A 17,806-nucleotide genomic window follows, 5' to 3' on the forward strand; every position below is an offset into this window, starting at 1 on the left:
ACTCTGAACACCTCACATCCTGCAGGATGTGGTATCCTGCTATTGAGGCTTGTAACGTCTATGCTTGCAAGGATGTTATCTCTTTTCCATTTGAATTCCCATACACTTCATACCACATTCCCAGTATCTGCCAGATGTAAGGGTATCAACTGCAGGACAGGTATGAGAAGGTGGCCCAGGTATCTGGACAACTGTTCAGTCACTGACCCCAGGCCAAACACATTCAGTCAGCCCGGGGATTGGAAGGCAATAACAGAATGGCTTGCGGGGATATTCCAGAAGGCAATTGGTTGCTAGAGAGTGAGTTAGAAAGCCCTTCTCTACCCCTCTTCACAAAAGTGATTGTGAGGCCCGTTCGAATTTGAAAGCTGGATCCACTGCAAGTGGTTTATACGTAGTGAAGACATTCAGCTGCCTCAGGGCTTCATGTTCATATTGTTTCATCTGTAAGACAACAGTCACTCAGCCCTTATCGACTTTTTTCACTGTCATTTCTTTCTCCATTTGGGCCAATTTAATGCTTCCAGTTCGTTCCCACCATCTCCGAGGGTGATAACCCTTCTGAAGATCTTTGATCGAAGAACTGTTTAATATTCATCTTTCTAACTCCTTTAAAGAGGTCTACCTAAGTCAGTCATTCACAGACAACCATTCAGTTATGTTTAGCAATGATTGTAATAAATATCTAGACTCTTGGTCAGTAAACAGTAACTGACAGTCATTTGTCAGCAATACACTCACTCATCTTTAAAGCAAACCTGAACTGAAAAATAAAAGTCAAAATAAACATACACACATTATATTTACCTTCCACCAGGGGCGTCGCTAGCCCTATTTTGGGGGGGCACGTGTCCCCAATCTGTCCTGGGGTGCCACGGATCTCCGCCCGGCCGCCCCTCTGTCAGCGGCTCCCTCCAGCGGCCGCTGTCGCGTCACTCAGACCTCAGGATCAGGCGGCGAGCCGGCGACCAATCGTGCGGGCGCTAGGACCTAGCGCCCGCACTAATATGCGGAAGTGCCATCACTTCCGCATATCGAGCGGGTGCGTCCGGTGCCCGCTGGTACTGGTCGGGTCGCCGCTGATCATGAGGTCTGCTGTGAGGTAAGGGTGGGGGGGAGCGGCGGCGGCGGCGGCTAGAGGGGGGGTCTCCCTGTCACTCACTCACTCCCTAAAGGGCCTCCCTGTCACTCACTCAATCCCTAAAGGGGCTCCCTGGCACTCACTCACTGCCTAAAGGGCCTCCCTGTCACTCACTCACTTCCTAAAGGGGCTCCCTGGCACTCACTCACTCCCTAAAGGGGCTCCCTGTCACTCACTCACTGCCTAAAGGGCCTCCCTGTCACTCACTCACTTCCTAAAGGGGCTCCCTGGCACTCACTCACTCACTAAAGGGGCTCCCTGTCACTCACTCACTGCCTAAAGGGGCTCCCTGTCACTCACTCACTCCCTAAAGGGGCTCCCTGGCACTCACTCACTCCCTAAAGGGGCTCCCTGGCACTCACTCACTCCCTAAAGGGACTCCCTTTCACTCACTCACTCCCTAAAGGGGCTCCCTGGCACTCACTCACTCCCTAAAAGGGCTCCCTGGCACTCACTCACTCCCTAAAAGGGCTCCCTGGCACTCACTCACTCCCTAAAGGGGCTCCCTGTCACTTACTCACTCCCTAAAGGGGCTCCCTGGCACTCACTCACTCCCTAAAGGGGCTCCCTGACACTTACACACTCCCTAAAGGGGCTCCCTGTCCCTCACTCCCTAAAGGGGCTTCCTGGCACTCACTCACTGCCTAAAGGGGCTCCCTGGCACTCACTCACTGCCTAAAGGGGCTCCCTGGCACTCACTCACTGCCTAAAGGGGCTCCCTGGCACTCACTTACTGCCTAAAGGGCCTCCCTGTCACTCACTCACTTCCTAAAGGGGCTCCCTGGCACTCACTCACTCCCTAAAGGGGCTCCCTGGCACTCACTCACTCTCTAAAGGGCCTCCCTGTCACTCACTCACTTCCTAAAGGGGCTCCCTGGCACTCACTCACTCCCTAAAGGGGCTCCCTGTCACTCACTCACTGCCTAAAGGGGCTCCCTGTCACTCACTCACTCCCTAAAGGGGCTCCCTGGCACTTACTCACTCCCTAAAGGGGCTCCCTGGCACTCACTCACTCCCTAAAGGGCCTCCCTGTCACTCACTCACTCACTCCCTAAAGGGGCTCCCTGGCACTCACTCACTGCCTAAAGGGCCTCCCTGTCACTCACTCACTTCCTAAAGGGGCTCCCTGGCACTCACTCACTCCCTAAAGGGGCTCCCTGTCACTCACTCACTGCCTAAAGGGCCTCCCTGTCACTCACTCACTTCCTAAAGGGGCTCCCTGGCACTCACTCACTCACTAAAGGGGCTCCCTGTCACTCACTGCCTAAAGGGGCTCCCTGTCACTCACTCACTCCCTAAAGGGGCTCCCTGGCACTCACTCACTCCCTAAAGGGGCTCCCTGGCACTCACTCACTCCCTAAAGGGGCTCCCTGGCACTCACTCACTCCCTAAAGGGGCTCCCTTTCACTCACTCACTCCCTAAAGGGGCTCCCTGGCACTCACTCACTCCCTAAAATGGCTCCCTGGCACTCACTCACTCCCTAAAAGGGCTCCCTGGCACTCACTCACTCCCTAAAGGGGCTCCCTGTCACTCACTCACTGCCTAAAGGGGCTCCCTGTCACTCACTCACTGCCTAAAGGGGCTCCCTGTCACTTACTCACTCCCTAAAGGGGCTCCCTGGCACTCACTCACTCCCTAAAGGGGCTCCCTGACACTTACTCACTCCCTATAGGGCCCCCCTGTCCCTCACTCCCTAAAGGGGCTTCCTGGCACTCACTCACTGCCTAAAGGGGCTCCCTGGCACTCACTCACTGCCTAAAGGGGCTCCCTGGCACTCACTCACTGCCTAAAGGGCCTCCCTGTCACTCACTCACGTCCTAAAGGGGCTCCCTGGCACTCACTCACTCCCTAAAGGGGCTCCCTGGCACTCACTCACTGCCTAAAGGGGCTCCCTGGCACTCACTCACTGCCTAAAGGGCCTCCCTGTCACTCACTCACTTCCTAAAGGGGCTCCCTGGCACTCACTCACTCCCTAAAGGGGCTCCCTGTCACTCACTCACTGCCTAAAGGGCCTCCCTGTCACTCACTCACTTCCTAAAGGGGCTCCCTGGCACTCACTCACTCACTCACTCACTAAAGGGGTTTCCTGTCACTCACTCACTGCCTAAAGGGGCTCCCTGTCACTCACTCCCTAAAGGGGCTCCCTGGCACTCACTCACTCCCTAAAGGGGCTCCCTGGCACACACTCACTCCCTAAAGGGGCTCCCTGTCACTCACTCACTCCCTAAAGGGGCTCGCTGGCACTCACTCACTCCCTAAAAGGGCTCCCTGGCACTCACTCACTCCCTAAAAGGGCTCCCTGGCATTCACTTACTCCCTAAAGGGGCTCCCTGTCACTCACTCACTGCCTAAAGGGGCTCCCTGTCACTCACTCACTGCCTAAAGGGGCTCCCTGTCACTTACTCACTCCCTAAAGGGGCTCCCTGGCACTCACTCACTCCCTAAAGGGGCTCCCTGACACTTACTCACTCCCTATAGGGGCTCCCTGTCCCTCACTCCCTAAAGGGGCTTCCTGGTACTCACTCACTGCCTAAAGGGGCTCCCTGGCACTCACTTACTGCCTAAAGGGGCTCCCTGGCACTCACTCACTGCCTAAAAGGGCTCCCTGGCACTCACTCACTGCCTAAAGGGCCTCCCTGGCACTCACTCACTCCCTAAAGGGGCTCCCTGGCACTCACTCACTGCCTAAAGGGCCTCCCTGTCACTCACTCACTGCCTAAAGGGCCTCCCTGTCACTCACTCACTTCCTAAAGGGGCTCCCTGGCACTCACTCACTCCCTAAAGGGGCTCCCTGTCACTCACTCACTGCCTAAAGGGGCTCCCTGTCACTCACTCACTCCCTAAAGGGGCTCCCTGGCACTCACTCACTCCCTAAAGGGGCTCCCTGGCACTCACTCACTGCCTAAAGGGGCACCCTGTCACTCACTCACTGCCTAAAGGGGCTCCCTGGCACTCACTCACTGCCTATAGGGGCTCCCTGACACTCACTCACTACCTAAAGGGGATTCCTGTCACTCACTATCGGAGTCCCTGTCACTCACTACCTAACTGGAGGCGCCTGTCACTCACTAGCTAACCTGGGGGTCCCTGTCACTCACTACCTAACTTGGGGGGCTACCATATTAAGGGGGCATTCTGCCTATTTATGTGAAATGCTGTCTATTTATGTGCCTCATGACTGCTGAATTTGTCTTGTTGGGAGCCTTATGATTTGTTGGGGGCCTCAAGATTGCTGAATTTGTCTTGTTGGGGGCCTCATGATTTGTTGGGGGCCTCATGATTGCTGAATTTGTCTTGTTGGGGGCCTCTTGATTTGTTGGAGGCCTCATGATTGCTGAATTTGTCTTGTTGGGGGCCTCATGATTTGTTGGGGGCCTCATGATTGCTGAATTTGTCTTGTTGGGGGTCACATGATTGCTAACTGCGAGACTATGGGAAAAGCTGAATCCTTATCATATGAGACAATAGCATTAAACCCACTTTTTTAGCTTTTTAAAACAGAAAATAAAACTGGGAGGTTCTAAAAAATTGAATACATTTTTCAGGAGTAGGATGGATGAAATTGTTTATCTTCACAGTTTATTTTCAACTTGGATTTTCCATAATGTTCATGTATGAGTTAAAACGTTTGTACAGTATTTAGTTTAAATTGCTGTTGCCACTTTGCGATAGATAAGTGACTTTTGGGTTGCAGTTTGGGCACTCGGCCTCCAAAAGGTTCGTCACCACTGTCATAATCTAATGTCCCACCATTGCTAGGTTCATGTAAATTTGTCTCCACCCGTTACCACACCTATATTCTGGTCCATGGCCCACCCATTTTTCGGTGCGGCGCGATAAGCACGCCGCACAACGTGATCCTCATATTTTTGGCACGCTAGCTACAGTGTGCTGAATTCTACTGCCTACAGTATGTACAGTATACACTGTTCTCTAGTGCCTGCACTGTGTGCTGATTTACTGAAGGTGTTACTCTGTGCCTTTACTGATTGTAAACCAGCTATATTGTATGCTGATCCCTGCTACTTTCAGTATGTACAGTATTAGCTGTAAAGCCTGGTACACACATACAATTTTGATTAGCCAATTTTAGCTCTGTTCATAAAATTCATTGTCTGTTGGCCCACTTACTGCACGGGGGTGGTAAAATTGGGGGTCAGTGATTGACCAATCAAAATTGTATGTGCGTATACATCTTTGATCTATGCCTATACTGATTGTAAATTATCTAAATAAAGGACAAAGGGCTCCATCCAATATTTCGATGGGCAGGCCTGTTATCTGTAGCTTACACCGCTGCTAAGTTCATGTACATTTGGCCCCACCCATGGTCACGCCCACTCACCTCATGGCCACACCCATTTTTGACATATACCTCCTCGCCTGGTGCCCACGTGTGCCCGCGATCTCCAAGGACCCTAGAAAAGCCCCTGCCTTCCACGTAGTCTTCTCAATCTCAATCCCACTTCCTGTTTTCCCACTGTGATTGGTGGAATTCTTGGTCCTCCATTTTAACAATGGAGATGACCCCGTAACAGCTACTGGATCAGCACTCCATTATTCTGTAATATGCCCACTTGAGCCATAAAGAAACATGGACACTACCTTGCACATTAGTTTTCCTTTCAGTTATAACTGACAGCAACTGATATGATATAGTGGAAAGGGCCCAAAGGCTTCCAGTTCTGACTAGATCAAATTTTAACTGGAAGGAATCACTGCTAGAAGAACATGGTGAGCTTCTGAGAGCAAGCAGTTCTCCTGTTGAACTCACTGAACTCAACCCCCTGCCCCCCCCCCGGCCTACATTCCGGGGACACTCTAGCCCCAGGCATAGATCCTCTCAGCTGTGAACTCTGACTGAAACATGGACTCCCACAGCAGCAATCACTGCCCCCCCCCCGCCCCCCTGGGACTCTAATTGAAACTAAGATGCTCTAAATGTATGTATGTCCTGCTTGCCTTTGCTATGTTTGCCATGTGTTGTTATATGTTCTTAATCTACTCTTGCCATGTGAACCACAAGCAAGTCCGGGCACACCTCTCGGTGTGCTTGGCGATAATAAAGATGATTCTGATTCTGATGGTGAGGTAAGTATGTAATATTTATTTGCACGTACATCATGTGTTTATTTTACATAATTTTACTCGGTTCAGGTTCCCTTTAGAAGTATCCTCGACAGTGGCGGACACAGCCAGCAGTGGGCCCCTGTGCAAAATAGTAATTGTGGGCACCCCTGACCTGCGGCAAAAAATGGGCATGGCTATGACCTAAAAATGGGTGTGGATAGAACCTTGACCGGATAAGGGCGGAGCTAACTGTAATATAAAGTGATCCCGGGGTGAGAGTGATATGGAGGCTGCCATATTTATTTCCTTTTAAACAATACTAGTTGCCTGGCGGCCCTGCTGATCTGTTTGGCTGCAGTAATAAACTGAATTACACCAGCAACAAGCATGCAGCTTAATCTTCTCAGTTCTGACAATATTGTCAGAAACCCCTGACCTGCTGCATGCTTGCTCAGGGTCTATGGTTGAAAGAATAAGAGGCAGAGGACCAGCACGGCAGCCAGGCAACTGGTATTGCTTAAAAGGAGAGAAATATGGCAGCCTCAATATTATTCTCACCTCAGGTTCCCTTGAAAAGTGCAACGCAAAGACAGTGGGCCCAAGTTTTGGTGACCCTTTGCCCAGAAAATTCACATAATTGTGCAGGTTTTCTCAAGAAAATACATTCAATCATGTCGGCAGATTTGCCCAGAAAATACATTCAATCATGTCGGCAGATTTGCCCAGAAAATGCATTCAATCATGTCGGCAGATATGCCCAGAAAATACGTGCAATCATGTCGGCAGATATGCCCAGAAAATACGTGCAATCATGTCGGCAGATATGCCCAGAAAATACGTGAAATCATGTTGGCAGATATGCCCAGAAAATACGTGCAATAATGTCGGCAGATTTGCCCAGAAAACACATGCAATCATGTAGCAAATTTGCCCAGAACATACATGCAATCATGTGGCAGACCTGCCCAGAACATACACGCAATCATGTGGCAGACCTGCCCAGAACATACACCTGCTAATATAAATAATAAAAAAAAAACATTTACTCACCTGCAGCAGCAGACCTCCTGTCCCAGCCTCCATCCGGCGCGCAGCTCCCATGGGTGGTTGGGTGGATAGGTAGCCTGGTGGGTGAGTGGGTAGTTAGGTAGCCTGGTGGGTAGGTAGGTAGCCTGGTGGGTAGGTAGGCAGCCTGGTGGGTGGGTAGGTAGGTAGCCCTTAGCCGGGTGGGTAGGTAGCCTGGTGGGTGGCTGGGTAGCCGGGTGGGTAGGTAGCCTGGTGGGTGGGTAGGTGGGTGGGTAGGTAGCTGGGTGGTTAGGTAGCCTGGTGGGTGGGTTGGTAACTAGCCCGGTAGGTAGGTAGGTAGCCGGGTGGGTGGTTAGGTAGGTAGCCGGGTGGGTGGGTAAGTAGCCTGGTGGGTGGGTAGGTAGCCGGGTGGGTGGTTAGGTAGGTAGCCTGGTGGGTCTTTAGGTAGGTAGCCTTGTGGGTTGGTAGGTAGCCGGGTGGGTAGGTAGCCGGGTGGATGGGTAAGTAGGTAGTCTGGTGGGTGGGTAGGTAGCCGGGTGGGTGGTTAGGTAGCCGGGTAGGTAGCCGGGTGGGTGTGTAGGTAGCGGGGTGGGTAGGTAGCCGGGTGGGTGGTTAGGTAGCCGGGTGGGTAGGTAGCCGGGTGGGTGGTTAGGTAGCCGGGTAGAGAACACTGGAGAACATATGTTAGCTGGGAAACATTACATGGATTTTGTAGAAGTTGTGTACCTTTAGGCATCAAAAACTAGAAACTTTGGCCTAGGTCATATTAGAATGCTGAAATTAGTGGTTGTGTGATTGTAGTCCCAGACAGACAGCAGGACCAAGGACCTTTTTAAATAAAATCAGAGAAAGAACATGTGTCCATCAACCAAGTGAACCTGACAAATCTGGCTTTGCAAATTTGGCCTATTGGCTAATCACGAGACATTGCTCATGCAAATAAGCATTTGCTTTCGCATGCCTAAATATGCAGGGTCAAAACCAAAAACCGCAAAACAATCGCCCTGCGGGAATTAGTTCATGCTATACAGCACTATCCAGGGGCGCCACGAGGAGGCTTCCCATTGCCCCCATACAACCGGGGGGCCGCGGGGGTCCCAGGCACTCTCACCGCCTGGAACCCACACAGCGGCACCCCGGAGGCGGAGGCTGGGGGGTGCAAGCGATCTCCCCAGCGTGGCCAGCGCCGGGAAGAGCCGCCCGCACACACCTCCCAAGATTAAAAACAGGCACTTACCTCAACGTCCATTGCGTTCTGCTGTATGCGCATAACCTGGGCGCGACACATAAGGGGCGGACAGGCGCAAGTAGCCTGCTCCAGGGCTCTCACCTCCTAAAACAAGCCACTCACTACCTGCCCTCAGAAAAAAGAAATGCAATGCTAACTACAATCAGAGAAAGAACATGTGTGCATCAACCAAGTGAACCTGACAAATCTGGCTTTGCAAATTTGGCCTATTGGCTAATCACGAGACATTGCTCATGCAAATAAGCATTTGCTTTCGCATGCCTAAATATGCAGGGTCAAAACCAAAAACCGCAAAACAATCGCCCTGCGGGAATTAGTTCATGCTATACAGCACTATCCAGGGGCGCCACGAGGAGGCTTCCCATTGCCCCCATACAACCGGGGGGCCGCGGGGGTCCCAGGCACTCTCACCGCCTGGAACCCACACAGCGGCACCCCGGAGGCGGAGGCTGGGGGGTGCAAGCGATCTCCCCAGCGTGGCCAGCGCCGGGAAGAGCCGCCTGCACACACCTCCCAAGATTAAAAACAGGCACTTACCTCAACGTCCATTGCGTTCTGCTGTATGCGCATAACCTGGGCGCGACACATAAGGGGCGGACAGGCGCAAGTAGCCTGCTCCAGGGCTCTCACCTCCTAAAACAAGCCACTCACTACATGCCCTCAGAAAAAAGAAATGCAATGCTAACTACAATCAGAGAAAGAACATGTGTGCATCAACCAAGTGAACCTGACAAATCTGGCTTTGCAAATTTGGCCTATTGGCTAATCACGAGACATTGCTCATGCAAATAAGCATTTGCTTTCGCATGCCTAAATATGCAGGGTCAAAACCAAAAACCGCAACACAATCGCCCTGCGGGAATTAGTTCATGCTATACAGCACTATCCAGGGGCGCCACGAGGAGGCTTCCCATTGCCCCCATACAACCGGGGGGCCGCGGGGGTCCAAGGCACTCTCACCGCCTGGAACCCACACAGCGGCACCCCGGAGGCGGAGGCTGGGGGGTGCAAGCGATCTCCCCAGCGTGGCCAGCGCCGGGAAGAGCCGCCCGCACACACCTCCCAAGATTAAAAACAGGCACTTACCTCAACGTCCATTGCGTTCTGCTGTATGCGCATAACCTGGGCGCGACACATAAGGGGCGGACAGGCGCAAGTAGCCTGCTCCAGGGCTCTCACCTCCTAAAACAAGCCACTCACTACCTGCCCTCAGAAAAAAGAAATGCAATGCTAACTACAATCAGAGAAAGAACATGTGTGCATCAACCAAGTGAACCTGACAAATCTGGCTTTGCAAATTTGGCCTATTGGCTAATCACGAGACATTGCTCATGCAAATAAGCATTTGCTTTCGCATGCCTAAATATGCAGGGTCAAAACCAAAAACCGCAAAACAATCGCCCTGCGGGAATTAGTTCATGCTATACAGCACTATCCAGGGGCGCCACGAGGAGGCTTCCCATTGCCCCCATACAACCGGGGGGCCTCGGGGGTCCCAGGCACTCTCACCGCCTGGAACCCACACAGCGGCACCCCGGAGGCGGAGGCTGGGGGGTGCAAGCGATCTCCCCAGCGTGGCCAGCGCCGGGAAGAGCCGCCCGCACACACCTCCCAAGATTAAAAACAGGCACTTACCTCAACGTCCATTGCGTTCTGCTGTATGCGCATAACCTGGGCGTGACACATAAGGGGCGGACAGGCGCAAGTAGCCTGCTCCAGGGCTCTCACCTCCTAAAACAAGCCACTCACTACCTGCCCTCAGAAAAAAGAAATGCAATGCTAACTACAATCAGAGAAAGAACATGTGTGCATCAACCAAGTGAACCTGACAAATCTGGCTTTGCAAATTTGGCCTATTGGCTAATCACGAGACATTGCTCATGCAAATAAGCATTTGCTTTCGCATGCCTAAATATGCAGGGTCAAAACCAAAAACCGCAAAACAATCGCCCTGCGGGAATTAGTTCATGCTATACAGCACTATCCAGGGGCGCCACGAGGAGGCTTCCCATTGCCCCCATACAACCGGGGGGCCGCGGGGGTCCCAGGCACTCTCACCGCCTGGAACCCACACAGCGGCACCCCGGAGGCGGAGGCTGGGGGGTGCAAGCGATCTCCCCAGCGTGGCCAGCGCCGGGAAGAGCCGCCCGCACACACCTCCCAAGATTAAAAACAGGCACTTACCTCAACGTCCATTGCGTTCTGCTGTATGCGCATAACCTGGGCGCGACACATAAGGGGCGGACAGGCGCAAGTAGCCTGCTCCAGGGCTCTCACCTCCTAAAACAAGCCACTCACTACCTGCCCTCAGAAAAAAGAAATGCAATGCTAACTACAATCAGAGAAAGAACATGTGTGCATCAACCAAGTGAACCTGACAAATCTGGCTTTGCAAATTTGGCCTATTGGCTAATCACGAGACATTGCTCATGCAAATAAGCATTTGCTTTCGCATGCCTAAATATGCAGGTTGGAGGCTCTCACCGCCTGGAACCCACACAGCGGCACCCCGGTTGTATGGAGGCTTCCCATTGCCCCCATACAACCGGGGTGCCGCTGTGTGGGTTCCAGGCGGTGAGAGTGCCTGGGACCCCCGCGGCCCCCGGTTGTATGGGGGCAATGGGAAGCCTCCTCGTGGCGCCCCTGGATAGTGCTGTATAGCATGAACTAATTCCCGCAGGGCGATTGTTTTGCGGTTTTTGGTTTTGACCCTGCATATTTAGGCATGCGAAAGCAAATGCTTATTTGCATGAGCAATGTCTCGTGATTAGCCAATAGGCCAAATTTGCAAAGCCAGATTTGTCAGGTTCACTTGGTTGATGCACACATGCTTTTTCTCTGATTATAGTTAGCATTGCATTTCTTTCTTCTGAGGGCAGGTAGTGAGTGGCTTGTTTTAGGAGGTGAGAGCCCTGGAGCAGGCTATTTGCGCCTGTCCGCCCCCTATGTGTCGCGCCCAGGTTATGCGCATATAGCAGAACGCAATGGACGTTGAGGTAAGTGCCTGTTTTTAATCCTGGGAGGTGTGTGCGGGCGGCTCTTCCCGGCGCTGGCCACGCTGGGGAGATCGCCTGCACCCCCTGGCCTCCACCTCCGGGGTGCCGCTGTGTGGGTTCCAGGCGGTGAGAGTGCCTGGGACCCCCGCGGCCCCCGGTTGTATGGGGGCAATGGGAAGCCTCCTCGTGGCGCCCCTGGATAGTGCTGTATAGCATGAACTAATTCCCGCAGGGCGATTGTTTTGCGGTTTTTGGTTTTGACCCTGCATATTTAGGCATGCGAAAGCAAATGCTTATTTGCATGAGCAATGTCTCGTGATTAGCCAATAGGCCAAATTTGCAAAGCCAGATTTGTCAGGTTCACTTGGTTGATGCACACATGCTTTTTCTCTGATTATAGTTAGCATTGCATTTCTTTCTTCTGAGGGCAGGTAGTGAGTGGCTTGTTTTAGGAGGTGAGAGCCCTGGAGCAGGCTATTTGCGCCTGTCCGCCCCCTATGTGTCGCGCCCAGGTTATGCGCATATAGCAGAACGCAATGGACGTTGAGGTAAGTGCCTGTTTTTAATCCTGGGAGGTGTGTGCGGGCGGCTCTTCCCGGCGCTGGCCACGCTGGGGAGATCGCCTGCACCCCCTGGCCTCCACCTCCGGGGTGCCGCTGTGTGGGTTCCAGGCGGTGAGAGTGCCTGGGACCCCCGCGGCCCCCGGTTGTATGGGGGCAATGGGAAGCCTCCTCGTGGCGCCCCTGGATAGTGCTGTATAGCATGAACTAATTCCCGCAGGGCGATTGTTTTGCGGTTTTTGGTTTTGACCCTGCATATTTAGGCATGCGAAAGCAAATGCTTATTTGCATGAGCAATGTCTCGTGATTAGCCAATAGGCCAAATTTGCAAAGCCAGATTTGTCAGGTTCACTTGGTTGATGCACACATGCTTTTTCTCTGATTATAGTTACCTTTTTAAATAAATCCAGAACAGCTTGATTTGAAGGTTTGGCAGGTGCTTTATAAACTTTAGTCTGAAAAATGAAGCATTGGCACCTTATTTTATTTATACCTATCAATCTGGTCAGTGCTTGTCGCTTTCTGGAACTGTGTACCAGCACTGTGGATGCCAAATTTAATTGCACCATTGCTGTGACATCGTCCGTACAATAGGACATTGACTTCACCGGCCCTGCAAGCATATTAGGTTGCGGAATGTATAATCCTCTAGATCCTATAGACTTTTAGGTGTGCTCACTTAGAGATTGTGGAATGAGTTGAGTGAGTGTGTGGTGGTTGCGTTTTGATAGCCTGGTAAGTTATCATTAGTATTTTTATTGTTTTTTTTTCCTGTACTTTGTTCTATTAATAAAGCTATGATATTTTATTAGACATATGGTCTTATGTGGTCTTGTTCGCTTGAAGCATATGCCTTCCCCTTTCCTTCTCCTTTCATTTTGTTTGTGCTAAAAATTAAGGGAAAATAAACTTGTTTGGTCTCCTGAGGTGCAAAATGGGAGCTGAACCTTGATAGTAAAGCAATTATAGTTCATTGCAATTGCAGAAAATCGTATCGTTCAAACTGACCAAAGTATGCTGAGCTTACGACATTTACAACTGAAAAGGAAAAATCATTCTAAGAGTCAACCTCTCCTTTGCAACTGTCTTTCACACCTTGTCCATCATCCTCCAAGCCTAGAAACCCTAAAATGGTCCCTTAAAGAGTAACTGTCAGGCTGCAAAAGCTAATTTAAACCTCTATTCTCCTGTGTTAAACAGTTTAGAAGCAAGCCAAAAAGGCAATACTGAAGTTAAAAATCTCTCACTTTTGATGTGTGCTGACAGCAAGGCTCTGTATTCCCAAGCTCTTAAAAGGACGAGAGGCCGCATAACATACAGCAAAGCATTCTGGGGCCCTCCCCTCGGCTGCTAGTGAGAAGTTACAGGGTCAAGTTACAACAGCATGTAACTCAGTCCAGCGCACAGCACTGATAAATCTCCGGGCAAAGTACACTGCAGGAGTCCGCTATTGTTCCTAGCCACATGGCTAATTAATATTCACTGCACAGTAGTGTTATTCATTATGAGCTTTTCTGTGAGTGGAATCATCAGGAAGCAGGGAGGATATGACATCACATTTGGCTTCATAGGAGACAGACAAACATGGAACCTGCCATGAGCTGTCAGGAGCATCATTCTCTGCAGTGCAAATACTATATAAAAATTCTGTGAAGTACAAACGTGGACAGTGAAATGCATATGTAATGTAAGTACAGCCAATATTTAGCTACTGATATATGTGTTTATTTTCTCTGAGACCTTATACCTAACAGCTCCTCTTTAAAGCACACCTCTTTAGACATGCATATTTTTTGTCATAGCCAAATGTTGAGGCTTGATGTCTTATTCGCTATCTCCTTGATCTCCTTATGAGTGGATTCAGACTGATGACTGCAGGTGGATGTGCACAGGGTTTACCGACAAGATCCACAGCGTTCTGCTTTGAGATGAATGACAGGGCTCATCTCAATGTGTTTACCATGGTCGATCAAGTTTTCCAAGACACTGGTTGTGGTGTCTACCAATGCAGTTCCATGTCCCCAAGGAGCTCAAAACGGGATGCAATGGCAAAACACCAGGAATGCAATCCAATAATACCACAGCTGTCTGCTTCCAACACATACAGTATATTCTGGCGTATAAGATTACTTTTTAACGCCTGAAAATTTTCTGAAAAGTCAGGGGTCGTCTTATATGCCAAGTGATACCCCCTCTCCTGTTACTGACTCTCAGATCTCGCTGCTGAGGACTGTAGTGAAGCGAGATCTGAGAGGCAAAAAAGGAGGTGAAGAGGACACAAGTGTGAGCCAGAAGGGTGAAAGAGGCGTGTTTTATGGGCACAGCAAGATCTATTCTTCCATACCACTCTGATAAACAGGTAGACAAGGAGAGCTGACCAATCCACTTAAAGGAAACTTAAACTGAGAGGGATATGGTGGTTTCCTTTTAAACGATACCAGTTGCCTGGTTGTGCTGCTGATCTCTTTGGGTGCAGTAGTGGCTGAATCACACACCTCAAACAAGCATGCAGCTAATCCAGTCTGACTTCAGTCCGACTACCTGATCTGCATGCTTGTTCAGGGGCTGTGGCTGAAAGCATTAGAGACACAGGATCAGCAGGAGAGTCAGGCAACTGGTATTATTTTAAAAGGAAAAATCCCTATCCTTCTCAGTTTAGGTACCCTTTAAGGAGAGGGAGAGTTGACCAACCCAACCTGTCAGTCGCCTATATACTGTTATATACTGGGTAACACATACAGTACAGCACCAGTATCTGTTCATACATAGCACCAGTATATGAAGTTTTTTTTTTTTATGTGGTGTGCATTAGAAGAGGGGTAGTCTTATACGATGAGTATATCCCAAACTCTATATTTTAACTGGACAAGTTGGGGGGTCGTCTTATACGCCCAGTAGTCTTATATGCCGGAATATATGGTACTTTGTTTTATTAGTGAATCACTGTCAACACAATACCCACTTCCACACTAAAAGGTGGTCAACATTAAGGTTATAAGCCAAACCATACACAACCGGCTGTGTCACTCACACCTTACATTCATTCTGCATTCAGCCTATGAGTCCTTTATACTCCCAGGAGTCAAATTTACTTGCAAACAACTAGTTTGACTAAGATCCTTCCAGGTGTTTCTTTAGGACTTCACTAGGTGCATACAGTTGAATCCAGGAGCCATACTTAATTATAGATGATTATATGCTCAGTTCATATATCCTTGCTATATGTTACGCCTTGCTTATACCATAAATCATTCTTGTATATATTGGTCTCACCAGCTCCTCTGAGCACTGGTCTCATCTGTGGCCGGCTAATAGAGATGGCCCAAACTCTTTGCCAGGGATCAGTATTCGGTGAAGATCGGCTACTTGAGCTTGCCCCAAGTGGCGAGCACATGGAACTATTCGACCCACGCCAATACATCATTATTGGGCAAAATTTGGACCCCTTACATCACAGTCAGCAGGCACATGGCAGCCAATATGGTATGGTATGCAAGATGCTTGCATACGGCTTGCATACAAGTCCTAAATAAACACCTGGAAGGGCCTTAGTCAAACTGGCTGTTTGCAAGTAAATTTGACTCCTGGGAGTATAAATGACTCATAGGCTGAATACACAATGAATGTAAGGTGTGAGTGACACAGCCGGCTGTTAGAGTTGGGCCGAATGGTTCGCCTGCGAACGGTTCCATGCGAACTTCAGTGGTTCGCGTTCGCGTCCCGCAGGCGAACTTTTGCGGAAGTTCGGTTCGCCCCATAATGCACCATGAGGGTCAACTTTGACCCTCTACATCACAGTCAGCAGGCCCAGTGTAGCCAATTAGGCTACACTAGCCCCTGGAGCCACTCCCCCCCAATAAAAGGCAGGCAGCTGCGGCCATTACACTCACTCGTGTGCCTGCGTTAGTGAGAGTAGGGCGAGCTGCTGCAGACTGTCTTTCATAGGGAAAGATTAGTTAGGCTTAGCTTGTTCCTGGCTGCATACCTGTTCTGTTCAGTGAGCCCACCATACCTGTTCTTTTCAGTGAGCCCACTGGATACCTGCATACCTGTTCAGTGAACCTGCCACTGCATACCTGTTCTGTGAACCCACCACTGCATACCTGTACTGTGAACCCACCACTGCATACCTGTTCAGTAAACCCACCACTGCATACCTGTTCAGTGAACCCACCACTGCATACCTGTTCAGTGAACCTGCCACTGCATACCTGTACTGTTCAGTGAACCTGCCACTGTATACCTGTTCTGTTCAGTGAACCCGCCACTGTATACCTGTTCTGTTCAGTGAACCCGCCACTGTATACCTGTTCAGTGAACCTGCCACTGCATACCTGTTCTGTGAACCCACCACTGCATACCTGTTCTGTTCAGTGAACCCACCACTGCATACCTTTTCTGTTCAGTGAACCCGCCACTGTATTCCTGTTCAGTGAACCCGCCACTGCATACCTGTTGTGTTCAGTGAACCCGCCACTGTATACCTGTTCAGTGAACCTGCCACTGCATACCTGTTCAGTGAACCCGCCACTGTATTCCTGTTCAGTGAACCCGCCACTGCATACCTGTTGTGTTCAGTGAACCTGCCACTGTATACCTGTTCAGTGAACCTGCCACTGCATACCTGTTCTGTGAACCCGCCACTGTATACCTGTTCTGTTCAGTGAACCTGCCACTGTATACCTGTTCAGTGAACCTGCCACTGCATACCTGTTCTGTGAACCCACCACTGCATACCTGTTCTGTTCAGTGAACCCGCCACTGCATACCTGTTCTGTGCAGTGAACCCGCCACTGTGTGTCAGTGTGAAGCAGTACCTTAATTACACTACCTGATTGATGTATACACATGCAAGATGTTTTAAAGCACTTTAGGCCTGTCATTTAGCATTAAATGTGATTTCTGCCCTTAAAACGCTGCTTTGCGTCAAATCCAGATTTTTCCCGGGGACTTTTGGCATGTATCCCACTCCTCCACCTGGGGGTCCAGGTGTTAGACCCCTTGAAACATCTTTTCCATCACTTTTGTGGCCAGCAGAATTTTTTTTTTTTTCAAAGTTCGCATCCCCATTGAAGTCTATTGCGGTTCGCGAACTTTTACGCGAACCAAACCTTACGCGGAAGTTCGCGAACCCGGTTCGCGAACCTAAAATCGGAGGTTCGGCCCCACTCTACCGGCTGTGTATGGTTTGGCCTATAGCCTTAATGTTGACCACCTTTTAGTGGGGAAGTGGGTATTGTGTTGGCAGTGATTTACTAATAAAGCAAAGTATGTGTTGGAAGCAGACAGCTGTGGTATTATTGGATTGCATAGTTTGAATTGAACCACAACGTGGCTTCCCTCGAACAAAGGGTATAACACTTTTAGTGAACACCTGAGCGCTTTGTGTAGTTATAGGATTGTGTCAAAACACCAGGAACCAATGCCAAACTGTTTTATGCTAGCAAAAAAGCATTTAGCATGATTAAACAAGCCTACCTAGTGTCTCCACACCACTACCCTCTAGATTGTAAGCTTGCAAGAGCATACATGGCCTTCCTAGTGCTTCCTTTTTCAGTTGAACCCAATTAACATGTATTAGTATTGATGTTTTTTAAACCACACATGAACTATGTATGTACGTGTTTTTGAACATTGTGATTGTACAGAATGTTTAACATCTATGCCCCCCTCTTGTCTGTTCTGTATTCTACAGAAGATATATACTTATATTATAAGTATATTATTATCAGTAATAATAAAATAATAATAATGTTAATATGT

This window comes from Hyperolius riggenbachi, chromosome 2, assembly GCF_040937935.1.
Source record: "Hyperolius riggenbachi isolate aHypRig1 chromosome 2, aHypRig1.pri, whole genome shotgun sequence".
Taxonomy (NCBI): domain Eukaryota; kingdom Metazoa; phylum Chordata; class Amphibia; order Anura; family Hyperoliidae; genus Hyperolius; species Hyperolius riggenbachi.